This window comes from Musca domestica, unplaced genomic scaffold (assembly GCF_030504385.1).
Source record: "Musca domestica strain aabys unplaced genomic scaffold, Musca_domestica.polishedcontigs.V.1.1 8, whole genome shotgun sequence".
Lineage (NCBI taxonomy): Eukaryota > Metazoa > Arthropoda > Insecta > Diptera > Muscidae > Musca > Musca domestica.
Window position 1 is genome coordinate 14937581 of NW_026712409.1, and position 13279 is coordinate 14950859.

A 13279-nucleotide genomic window follows, 5' to 3' on the forward strand; every position below is an offset into this window, starting at 1 on the left:
ATAGAAGAGCTGGAGGTCTCCTATCGGCCATAGGAGACCTGAAGGTCTTCTATTTCCCATAGAGGAGCTGCAGGTCTCCTATTTCCCATAGGGGAGCTGCAGACCTCCTATATGCCATAGGAGAGCTGCAGAACACCTATACCATAGGAGAGCTGTAGACCGCCTATATGCCATAGGAGAGCTGGAGGTCTCCAATATGCCATAGGAGAGCTGGAGGTCTCCAATATACCAGGGGAACCTGGAGGTTTCCTATATGCCATATAAAAGCTGGAGGTCTCCTATATTCCATAGGAGAGCTGGAGTTCTCCTATATTCCATAGGAGAGCTGGAGTTCTCCTATATTCCATAGGAGAGCTGGAGTTCTCCTATCGGCCATAGGAGAGCTAAAGGTATCCTATATGCCATAGGAGAGCTGAAGGTCTCCTATATGCCATAGGAGAGATGAAGGTCTCCTATATGCCATAGGAGAGCTGAAGGTCTCCTATATGCCATAGGAGAGCTGGAGGTCTCCTATATGCCATAGAAGAGCTGGAGGTCTTCTATATGCCATATGAGAGCTGGAGGTCTTCTATATGCCATAGGAGGGCTGGAGATCTCCTATATGCCATAGGAGAGCTGAAGATCTCCTATCGGCCATAGGAGAGCTGAAGGTCTCCTATATGCCATAGGAGAGCTGAAGGTCTCCTATATGCCATAGGAGAGCTGAAGGTCTCCTATATGCCATAGGAGAGCTGAAGGTCTCCTATATGCCATGCCATAGGAGAGCTGAAGGTCTCCTATATGCCATAGGAGAGCTGAAGGTCTCCTATATGCCATAGGAGAGCTGAAGGTCTCCTATATGCCATAGGAGAGCTGAAGGTCTCCTATATGCCATAGGAGAGCTGAAGGTCTCCTATATGCCATAGGAGAGCTGAAGGTCTCCTATATGCCATAGGAGAGCTGAAGGTCTCCTATATGCCATAGGAGAGCTGAAGGTCTCCTATATGCCATAGGAGAGCTGAAGGTCTTCTATATGCCATAGGAGAGCTGAAGGTCTCCTATATGCCATAGGAGAGCTGAAGGTCTCCTATATGCTATAGGAGAGCTGGATGTCTTCTATATGCCATAGGAGAGCTGGAGGTCTCCTATATGCCATAGAAGAGCTGGAGGTCTTCTATATGCCATATGAGAGCTGGAGGTCTTCTATATGCCATAGGAGAGCTGGAGGTCTCCTATATGCCATAGGAGAGCTGAAGATCTCCTATCGGCCTCCTATCGGCCATAGGAGAGCTGCAGGTCTCCTATCGGCCGTAGGAGAGCTGCAGGTCTCCTATCGGCCATAGGAGAGCTGCAGGTCTCCTATCGGCCATAGGAGAGCTGCAGGCCTCCTATCGGCCATAGGAGAGCTGCAGGTCTCCTATCGGCCATAGGAGAGCTGGAGGTCTCCTATCGGTCATAGGAGAGCTGGAGGTCTCCTATCGCCCATAGAAGAGTTGCAGGCCTTCTATCTGCCATAGAAGAGTTGCAGGCCTTCTATCTGCCATAGAAGTGCTGCAGGCCTTCTATCGGCCATAGAAGAGCTGCAGGCCTTCTATCGGCCATAGAAGAGCTGCAGGCCTTCTATCGGCCATAGAAGAGCTGCAGGCCTTCTATCGGCCATAGAAGAGTTGCAGGCCTTATATCGGTCATAGAAGATTTGCAGGCCTTCTATCGTTCATAGAAGAGCTGCAGGTCTTCTACCCGCCATAGAAGAGCTGGAGGTCTCTTATCGGCTATAGGAGAGCTGGAGGCTTCCTAATGACCATAGGAGAGCTGAAGGCTTCCTAATGGCTATAGGAGAGCTGAATGCTTCCTAATGGCCATAGAAGAGCTGAATGCTTCCTAGTGGCCATAGGAGAGCTGAAGGCTTCCTAATGGCCATAGGAGAGCTGAAGGCTTCCTAATGGCCATAGGAGAGCTGAAGGCTTCCTAATGGCCATAGGAGAGCTGAAGGCTTCCTAATGGCCATAGGAGAGCTGAAGGCTTCCTAATGGTCATAGGAGAGCTGAAGGCTTCCTAATGGTCATAGGAGAGCTGAAGGCTTCCTAATGCCAACAGGAGAGCTGAAGGCTTCCTAATGGCCATAGGAGAGCTAAAGGCTTCCTAATGGCCTTAGGAGAGCTGAAGGCTTCCTAATGGCCACAGGAGAGCTAGAGGTCTCCTATTGGTCTTAGGCCACTTATATGCAATAGGAGAAATCTTAAAAAAAAATATGTTTTCTATCCACAGACCTAAGGAAAGTCTTCTATCCACAGAAGACCTGAAAAGGGTCTTCCAGGAGGTATTCGAACCATAAAAGATCCAAAGAATTTCTATATTCCACATAAGTCTTTGAAAAGTAAATATTTAAATGCGAACAGAGGGAGTCTTTAAATTCGAGCAGAAGGATATTTGAATACCGTCTCTATGCACATGCTGAAGCGGCGAGTCTCAATAGACGACCTGAAGAATGGACGGAGTCGCAATAAACGAGCTGAAGAAAGGAGGGAGTCTCTTTCTCCCATAGTGAAATAGGCTTCTAACCCTTAAAAAGGTTGTCCATGGAGGACCTCTTATATCTATTGAAGATCTTTTCTCTGCATAGAATACAAATATTATACAAGGTAGTGAAATTAATTTATAACTTTAATTTTCGATTTTTTTTTTCTATTATTGCCAATTTGTTATGCAGCAAACATCACCCATTCGTCCAACTTCCGTCCACGAATGACACGCTGCTATAATTAAATGTTTATTAACAACAATTAAAAATCCCAGCTACTGTCCAAAGAGCAAAGTGTGTTGCATTCAATTATGTTTTGAATATTCTTTGTGCGAACAGAACATCATTATTTTCTTAATTTTATTTCGAGTCATTAAATGGCGCATTCAACGCAAACGCCGAGTCTCGAACCTGACTAGCAGCAAACTGGCAAATTTTCATTATTCAACACTCAGTGCAATTTTTTTGTTATTAATATTAAAACAAACAAACCAAAGAAAAAACTTGTATATTTAGTTAGTTTTCAAGTCTTCGAAGATAGCAACAAATCTCGGAACATTTTTATGGTGAAATGTTTGAAAATATTTTTGGGCAAGTTTTTTGTTTTTTGGTTTATTTTATATAGAACTTGAACTTAACTACAACCTGTTCGAGATGACTTACTGAAATATGGATGAGAAAATTATGATATAAATAAAAAGAAAGAGAGGAGAGAGAGAGAGAGAGAGAGAGAGGAGACAGAACATAATTTCGAAAAATGTCATACATTAAATATTTATATGAATATCAATATTCAAGTTCAAAACTTTGGATTTATTTTTAGAATTGTTTCAATTAGAAAAAAAAATATATAAATATTATTTTAATTTATTTAAAGTAATAAATTTAAAATTTATTATTTAAAAAAACATTTCTAGAAAAATTTTAAAAAATTGATATATTCTTTTAACATGTAAAAAAGGGCCGAACTTTGAAAACCCTCCACCATTTGTCAATTCTGTTAAATCTTAAAAATACCGAATGTAGCTGTTATATTAGGGTCTATACGATGACATGGACCTGCATAGGTAAATTTTGTCATAAGCCATTACAATATTCAAATGCGAAACTAAAAAAAATATGGACCTGCACAGACAATTTTCTGTCATATTCTGTAGTATCCAATACGAACTTCAAATACCAAATGTGAAACAATTCCGATGAATAATGTAGCTAAAATCATCAAAATACCGAATATCGGGAGGTAACGTTATATTGGGGCTATAAGAAGACGTGGACCTACACAGACAATTTCCTGTCTTAGACTGTAGTATCCATTACGAACATCAAATACAAAATTTGAAAGAATTCCGGTGAATAATGTCGCTAAAATCGTCAAAATACCGAATATCGGGAGGTACCGTTATATGGGGTCTATACGAAGACGTGGACAATTTTCTGTCTTAGGCTGTAGTATCCAATACGAACTTCAAATACCAAATTTGAAACAATTCCGTTGAATAATGTTGCTAAAATCATCAAAATACCGAATATCGGGGGGTGCCGTTATATGGGGGCTATACGAAGACATGGACCAGCACAGACAATTTTCTGTTTTAGGCTGTAGTATCAATTACGAACTTCATATAACAAATTTAAAAAAATTCCGGTGAATAATGTCGCCAAAATCACCACAATACTGAATATCGGGAGGTACCGTTTTGTGGGGGCTATACGAAGACGTGGACAATTTTCTGTCTTAGGCTGTAGTATCCAATACGAACTTCAAATAAAAAATTTGAAACAATTCCGGTAAATAATGTCGCTAAATTTATCAAAATACCGAATATCGGGAGATACCCTTATATGGGGGCTATACGAAGACGTGGACCTGCACAGACAATTTTCTGTCTTGGGCTGCAGTATCCATTTCAAACAACAAATACCGAATTTCAAACAATTCCGCTGAATAATATCGCTAAAATCATCAAACTACCGAATATCGGGAGGTACCGTTATATGGGGGCTATACGAAGACGTGGACCTGCACAGACAATTTTCTGTCTTAGGCTGTAGTATCCATTACGAACTTCAAATAACAAATTTGAAATAATTCCGGTAAAGAATGTCGCTAAATTAATCAAAATACCGAATATCGGGGGGCGACGTTATATGGGGGCTATAGGAAGACGTGGACCTGCATAGATAATTTTCTGTCATAGGCTGTAGTATCCATTGCGAACATCAAATACTAAATTTGAAACAATTCCGATGAATATTGTCGCTCAAATCATCAAAATACCGAATATCGGGAGGTATCGTTATATGGGGGCTATACGAAAACGTTGACCTACATGGCCCATTTTCAATACCAAAAGTCTAGCAGACATAATATAAATTTGAGCAAAATTTTATCAATCTACTTCAATTCGTTCGGAAGCTAGAGTGATTTCCACAGACGGATAGACGCACAAAGGGAGGGGCGGACATCGCTAAATCGACATAGAATTTTATGCTGATCAAGAGTATATAAATACTTTGTGGGGTCCAAAAATATATATTTCGAGGTGTTACAAATGGAATGATAGACTTAATATACCTTTCATACTATGGTGGAGGGTATAAAAAACCATTTCTAGAAAAACTTGAAAATAAATATTCTCTTTTTTAATAAATACATAATAAATTTTTAAATACAATTTTTTATCCAACTTACCTTTTTTATGAATTGTAACTCTCTTATTGTTGTTCTTTATTTGTTGATGCGGATTTACATGGCAGTTGTAGTTATATATATCATTTTATTTTCGTTATATATTATTTTGATATTCTTCTCTTATTATTCCATTTGCTCTCTTTTGATTTGCATTTAATTTAAAAACACACTAATTTATTTTCGATCATAAAATTTAAATCTAAAAATATAAGAAAAAAAAAAAAATTTTAAATTAATAAATTTTTAATCATATATTTGTTAAATAAATAAATCATACATTTTACACTATTTGTTTTAATATTGTTTTTAAATTTCTATTTAAGAACAGAATTTATACATTTATTTTAATTTTCTTATTATTGTTGAATGTAGTAAGAACATTATATATTAGATGTCAATTCGTAGTACTAATTCATAATTTTATTGATTATATAAAAGTTAATTTATTTATGATTAATTTATTATTTATTTATTATTTTTTTAATTTATTAATTTATTTTATTTATTTTATATTTTTACAGAATTTCGTCAATTAGCTGCTGTACATTGGAGAGAATTACTGGATTTTCAAAAACTTAAGGTAAGTATATCTTAAGTGTTAAAATAAGAAAGGAGCATTTTGCAGGACCGTTTTGAATTTTTGATCCCGTCCACCATTAGGGAACGAAAATATTAGAAAATATGTCCGAATGAACGGAATTCCGTTTTTGTCATATATCCTGTGCTTTCTGACCATCTTAAAAGCCAATATGAATGTAAATGTTTCTAATAAGTCTCAAAATCTCAAATTTCGGATGGTCCGTCGAACGAAGTTACATATAAATTGAGAAGTCAAAATAGCAATTTGTAGTAACATATGGTTCACACAAGAAACCATACCCTTAAAAAATCATTTAAATTTTTTTAAAAAAAACTCCATTCGGACTGTAACGTTACATAGAAGCTATGCCAAAATACCAAATTATAAGAAACTAGCAAATACCCGACACTTCGTCAGCGAAAAGTTCACCTAAAATTTTAGATTCGTTCCAACAGTTCGTGTTAAGTAAAATACCCAAACTATATAATTTGTTCAGTTTGACAATATTTTTAAAACAAATCTTTATACATCCTACTAAATTTTCAGAGGCTGAGGTCTCTATAGTAAATTTCGGGATTCCAGCTCTATCCCTTTACCCAATATCAAATATAGTAACATTTAGTACGTTTCGTACAAAAATAAGAGGCATTTCAGAAAAACCACTCCCATATTTTAACCAAAGATATCAACAGTGACTTTAATAAAAATTTCAGGATTTCAGCTCTATCCCTTCACCCAATACCAAATTGAGTACACTTTATACTTATCGTATAATTTTAGTACTAATTTCTAAAACTACCTCCATATCTCAATTCTAGATACAACCAGTAAAGAAACTCCTAAAGTCGGGCGGGGCCGACTTTTTGATACCCTACACCACTTTGCTAATTTAGTAGAGCTCCACATAAAAATTAAAAGTTTTTATGGGAGAATTTAATCATACACCCTATGATTATAATTATAATTTAAAATTCAAAGGACTAACTATGCCGAAGCATTTGTATCTTTTAAATTCGGACTTGTATTGATAAAGATATATATGGGAGATAAAGATATATATGGGAGTTATATCCAAATCGGAACCGATCTCGAAAAATTTGGCAAAGATATTTCTGAGCTGTATTTGATATATTTCCCTGATTATCGTTGTTACGGAGTGCATATTACGGCTGTGTGTAACAAATACAACAAATCGGATGAACAATATATATGGGAGCTATAGCTATATCTGAACCGATCTTCACCAAATTTGACATACTACCTTCTAGACTCAATTCGATCGTATGTGCCAAATTCCATCCTATTTGGGCAAATATTAGACGTTTAGTGCTCAATCAAAGGTAAATCGGACGAAGTTATATATGGGAGCTATATCCAAATCTGAACCGATCTCGATGAAATTTAACAAAGGTATTTCTGAGCTGCATTTAATATATTTCCCCAAATATTGTTGTTACAGAGTGCATATTACGGCTGCGGAGGACAAAAATAACAAATCGGATGAACAATATATATAGGAGCTAAAGCTATATCTGAACCGATTTCGAACAAATTTGGCATACTTCTTTTCAGGCCTAATTTGGTTCTATGTGCAAAATTGCATACTATTCGGAATGATATTACACGTTTGGTGCACAATAAAAGGCAAATCGGACGAAGATATATGTGGGAGCTATATCTGAATTTTTACCGATTATCTCCCATTTCAATAGGGTTCGTCCTTGGGCCAAACAAATGTTGTTTGGAAAATTTCATCACAATTGGATAATAAATGCGACCTGCATTTTGTTCACAAGAATACATGGACAGACGGGCGGACGGACGGACAGACGGACTGACATGCATAAATCAACTCAGAAAGTGATTCTATGGAGATCCTCAAAAGTAACTACGTGTCTATCTCGCTTCCTTTTGTCTGTTACAAACAAATGCACAAAGGCATAATACTCTGACCACCTTGTGGTGTAGGGTATAAAAAGGAGACCTAAATATTAGATTTTTTGATACTAGCTTAATCTCTTCACTCAATACCAGATTTAGTTCTTTTCGTACACATATGGGAAGCATTTCCAAACCACGGCCAAGTCTCATACACAGATACCATCAGAGTAATCCCTCACCAAATACCAAATATAGTACCATTCAGTACTTTTCGTACAATTATAGTACACATTACCGAAACCATATGTCCAGGCTCAGACATAAATAGCAACCCTAATACCATTCCAAGACCCACCTCTTTATCACAAACCAACCGCCAATAGGCATCCCAATACAAAATTTCAAAATTCCATATTCATCCGTTTACCCTTAATCAAATCATACCAAATTTAGTACCGTTTAGTACACTTAAGTACAATATTTCATAACTACATACATCATGCAGTCCAATGAAATCTTATTTCCACATTTCAAGATTCCATCACCTTCGGTCTACCCACAGTTTTGAATTGTACGAATTTCCAAAACTGCCTGCATATTTCAGTTCTACAATGCAATAGCAATTTTATTTCCAAATTTCAGGATTCTAACTCGATTGGTTCTCCCAAAATTTAAATTGTGCAAATAAGTACGAATTTCCAAAACTACCGAGAATACAATAGGTATATTATTTCTAAATTTCAAAATTTCTGTTCTATCGCACCCAAATCGCAATTGTACCAAATTTAGCACCATTTGATACTTTTTGTGCTCATAAGTACACATTTAGAAAACTTTCTCCATATCCCAATACTACACTCCGCGAATAATGTTAATTTCAAAATTCAGGATTTCAGCTCCATGCGTTCCTCCAAATTCAAATTGTACTAAATTTAGTACCGTTTGGTACTTTTCATATACATAAGCGTACACTTCCAAAACTACCTCCTTACATCGATTCTACCCCTCAACCTTGATTCCCATTCCGAATTTCAACATGGTACCAAATGTTCACGAAATGGTACCAATGTTGTACACTTTTTACTTTTCGTACACTCGTATATGGATGAATGGATGGAACGTGCGAATTTCCAAACACGTTTTGGTATATCTAACATATGCTCTATCAGTGACCCTTTAAGAATTCTACCTCTACTGCTTGCTCAAATAAAAAGTACCTGTAGTACCTTTTCGTATCATTCTAGTACGAATTTCCAAAAAAAAGAACTTATCTGACCCAAAACTTCAAGATTCTAGCTTCAGCCATTTCTTGTGGGCGTTGATGAATTGTTAAGTCAGTCAGGCATTCTTTCCTTTTTCAGGCATTCAGGCAGAACTTCCGAATACAGCGGACTTTCTACTACTCTTCTTTAGATAGAGAACATCCTAAGGGTATTCTGTTTAAACAGGACATGTTTTCTGTCCACAGGATATCCTTAACTGGTCCTCGATGGATATAAGATCTTTTATGGATACAATATTTTCTACATATCTTCTTTAAATGGGCAACTATCGACAGGTTCTCTGGGGATAAAAGCTCCTCGAAAGGTCCCTCGACAGATCTTCTATCTTTTTTAGATGGAATGACATTTCGGGGTTTTTAGCATCATTTTAATCGCGTTATTAAAGAGGAAAATAGCCTTTTTAAAAGCTCATAACTCCTTAAATATTGACATTTCGGGTTTTTAGCATAGTTTTATCGCAGTTATTAAAGACCTTAAAATAGCCTTTTTAAAATGCTCATAAATCCTTAAATATAGACATTTTCGAAACTTTTAGCATAGAATTAATCGCATGAGTATTTAAAGATATAAAAGCCTTTTTTAAAACGCTCATAACTCCTCAAATATTGACTTTCGGGGTTTTTAGCATAATTTTAATCGCAATTATTTCAAAGAGGAAAAATTTCTTTGGAAGAAACGCTCATAACTCCTTAAATATTGACATTTCCACGTTTTATAGCATCATTTTAATCGCACCTTATTAAAGAGGAAAAATAAATTTTTTTAAGTTCTCAATGGGTCTTAAATATTGACATTTCGGCAAGTTTTTAGCATCATTTAATCGCAGTTATTTAAAGAGGAAAAATAGCTTTTTTAAAATGCTCATAATCCTTAAATATTGACATTTCGGGGTTTTTAGTGCTTTTAATCGCAGTCAAATTTAAAGTTTTTGAAAATAGCCGTTTTTAAAATCTCATAACTCCTTAAATATTGACATTTCGGGGGTTTTTAGCATCATTTTAATCGCAGTTTTAAAGAGGAAAAATAGCTTTTTAAAACGCTCATAACTCCTTAAATATTGACATTTCGGGGGTTTTTAGCATCATTTTAATCGCAGTTTCCTAAAGAGGAAAAATAGCCTTTTTTAAAAACGCTCATAACTCCTTAATATGACATTTCGGGGTTTTTAGGAATCATTTTAATCGCAGTTATTTAAAGAGGAAAAGAGCCTTTTTAAAAACGCTCATAACTCCTTAATAGACATTTCCGGGGTTTTTAGCATCATTTTTAATCGCAGTTATTAAAGAGTAAAAATAGCCTTTTTTTAACGCTCATAACTCCTTAAATATTGACATTTCGGGGTTTTAGCATCATTTTAATCGCAGTTATTTAAAGAGGAAAAATAGCCTTTTTTAAAAACGCTCATAACTCCTTAATATTGACATTTCGGGGTTTTTAGCATCATTTTAATCGCAGTTATTCTAAAGAGGAAAAATAGCCTTTTTTAAAACGCTCATAACTCCTTAATATTGACATTTCGGGGTTTTTAGCATCATTTTAATCGCAGTTATTTAAAGAGGAAAATAGCCTTTTTTAAAACGCTCATAACTCCTTAAATATTGACATTTCGGGGTTTTTAGCATCATTTTAATCGCAGTTTCCTAAAGAGGAAAAATAGCCTTTTTAAAACGCTCATAACTCCTTAAATATTGACATTTCGGGGTTTTAGCATCATTTTAATCGCAGTTATTTAAAGAGGAAAAATAGCCTTTTTTAAAACGCTCATAACTCCTTAAATATTGACATTTCGGGGTTTTTAGCATCATTTTAATCGCAGTTATTTAAAGAGGAAAAATAGCCTTTTTTAAAACGCTCATAACTCCTTAAATATTGACATTTCGGGGTTTTAGCATCATTTTAATCGCAGTTTCTAAAGAGGAAAAATAGCCTTTTTAAAACGCTCATAACTCCTTAAATATTGACATTTCGGGGTTTTTAGCATCATTTTAATCGCAGTTATTTAAAGAGGAAAAATAGCCTTTTTAAAACGCTCATAACTCCTTAAATATTGACATTTCGGGGTTTTTAGCATCATTTTAATCGCAGTTATTTAAAGAGGAAAAATAGCCTTTTTAAAACGCTCATAACTCCTTAAATATTGACATTTCGGGGTTTTAGCATCATTTAATCGCAGTTTCCTAAAGAGGAAAAATAGCCTTTTTAAAACGCTCATAACTCCTTAAATATTGACATTTCGGGGTTTTTAGCATCATTTTAATCGCAGTTATTTAAAGAGGAAAAATAGCCTTTTTTAAAACGCTCATAACTCCTTAAATATTGACATTTCGGGGTTTTTAGCATCATTTTAATCGCAGTTTCTAAAGAGGAAAAATAGCCTTTTTTAAAACGCTCATAACTCCTTAATATTGACATTTCGGGGTTTTTAGCATCATTTTAATCGCAGTTATTAAAGAGGAAAAATAGCCTTTTTAAAACGCTCATAACTCCTTAAATATTGACATTTCGGGGTTTTTAGCATCATTTTAATCGCAGTTTCCTAAAGAGGAAAAATAGCCTTTTTTAAAACGCTCATAACTCCTTAAATATTGACATTTCGGGGTTTTTAGCATCATTTTAATCGCAGTTATTTAAAGAGGAAAAATAGCCTTTTTTAAAACGCTCATAACTCCTTAAATATTGACATTTCGGGGTTTTTAGCATCATTTTAATCGCAGTTATTTAAAGAGGAAAAATAGCCTTTTTTAAAAACGCTCATAACTCCTTAAATATTGACATTTCGGGGTTTTTAGCATCATTTTAATCGCAGTTTCCTAAAGAGGAAAAATAGCCTTTTTAAAACGCTCATAACTCCTTAAATATTGACATTTCGGGGTTTTTAGCATCATTTTAATCGCAGTTTCCTAAAGAGGAAAAATAGCCTTTTTAAAACGCTCATAACTCCTTAAATATTGACATTTCGGGGTTTTTAGCATCATTTTAATCGCAGTTATTTAAAGAGGAAAAATAGCCTTTTTTAAAACGCTCATAACTCCTTAAATATTGACATTTCGGGGTTTTTAGCATCATTTTAATCGCAGTTATTTAAAGAGGAAAAATAGCCTTTTTTAAAACGCTCATAACTCCTTAAATATTGACATTTCGGGGTTTTTAGCATCATTTTAATCGCAGTTATTTAAAGAGGAAAAATAGCCTTTTTTAAAACGCTCATAACTCCTTAAATATTGACATTTCGGGGTTTTTAGCATCATTTTAATCGCAGTTATTTAAAGAGGAAAAATAGCCTTTTTAAAACGCTCATAACTCCTTAAATATTGACATTTCGGGGTTTTTAGCATCATTTTAATCGCAGTTATTTAAAGAGGAAAAATAGCCTTTTTTAAAACGCTCATAACTCCTTAAATATTGACATTTCGGGGTTTTTAGCATCATTTAATCGCAGTTATTTAAAGAGGAAAAATAGCCTTTTTTAAAACGCTCATAACTCCTTAAATATTGACATTTCGGGGTTTTTAGCATCATTTTAATCGCAGTTATTTAAAGAGGAAAAATAGCCTTTTTAAAACGCTCATAACTCCTTAAATATTGACATTTCGGGGTTTTTAGCATCATTTTAATCGCAGTTATTTAAAGAGGAAAAATAGCCTTTTTAAAACGCTCATAACTCCTTAAATATTGACATTTCGGGGTTTTAGCATCATTTTAATCGCAGTTTCTAAAGAGGAAAAATAGCCTTTTTAAAACGCTCATAACTCCTTAAATATTGACATTTCGGGGTTTTTAGCATCATTTTAATCGCAGTTATTTAAAGAGGAAAAATAGCCTTTTTTAAAACGCTCATAACTCCTTAAATATTGACATTTCGGGGTTTTTAGCATCATTTTAATCGCAGTTATTTAAAGAGGAAAAATAGCCTTTTTTAAAACGCTCATAACTCCTTAAATATTGACATTTCGGGGTTTTTAGCATCATTTTAATCGCAGTTTCTAAAGAGGAAAAATAGCCTTTTTAAAACGCTCATAACTCCTTAAATATTGACATTTCGGGGTTTTTAGCATCATTTTAATCGCAGTTATTTAAAGAGGAAAAATAGCCTTTTTTAAAACGCTCATAACTCCTTAAATATTGACATTTCGGGGTTTTTAGCATCATTTTAATCGCAGTTTCTAAAGAGGAAAAATAGCCTTTTTTAAAACGCTCATAACTCCTTAAATATTGACATTTCGGGGTTTTTAGCATCATTTTAATCGCAGTTATTTAAAGAGGAAAAATAGCCTTTTTAAAACGCTCATAACTCCTTAAATATTGACATTTCGGGGTTTTTAGCATCATTTTAATCGCAG

General features: G+C 34.9%; 2 protein-coding genes across 2 annotated transcripts in view; both read right to left on the reverse strand.

Annotated features, from left to right (window-relative positions):
- Positions 1-5356, reverse strand: part of LOC101897782 (serine-rich adhesin for platelets) — a 169530-nt gene extending 164174 nt beyond the window's left edge. Inside the window, exon 1 of the mRNA XM_059131002.1 lies at positions 5196-5356. The gene's annotated coding sequence lies outside the window, so the exon portion shown is untranslated. The remainder of the gene's footprint in view (positions 1-5195) is intronic.
- LOC101892653 (troponin C) overlaps positions 1-13279 on the reverse strand; it is a 519923-nt gene that overhangs the window by 305537 nt on the left and 201107 nt on the right. The gene's annotated exons all lie outside the window — the stretch shown is intronic.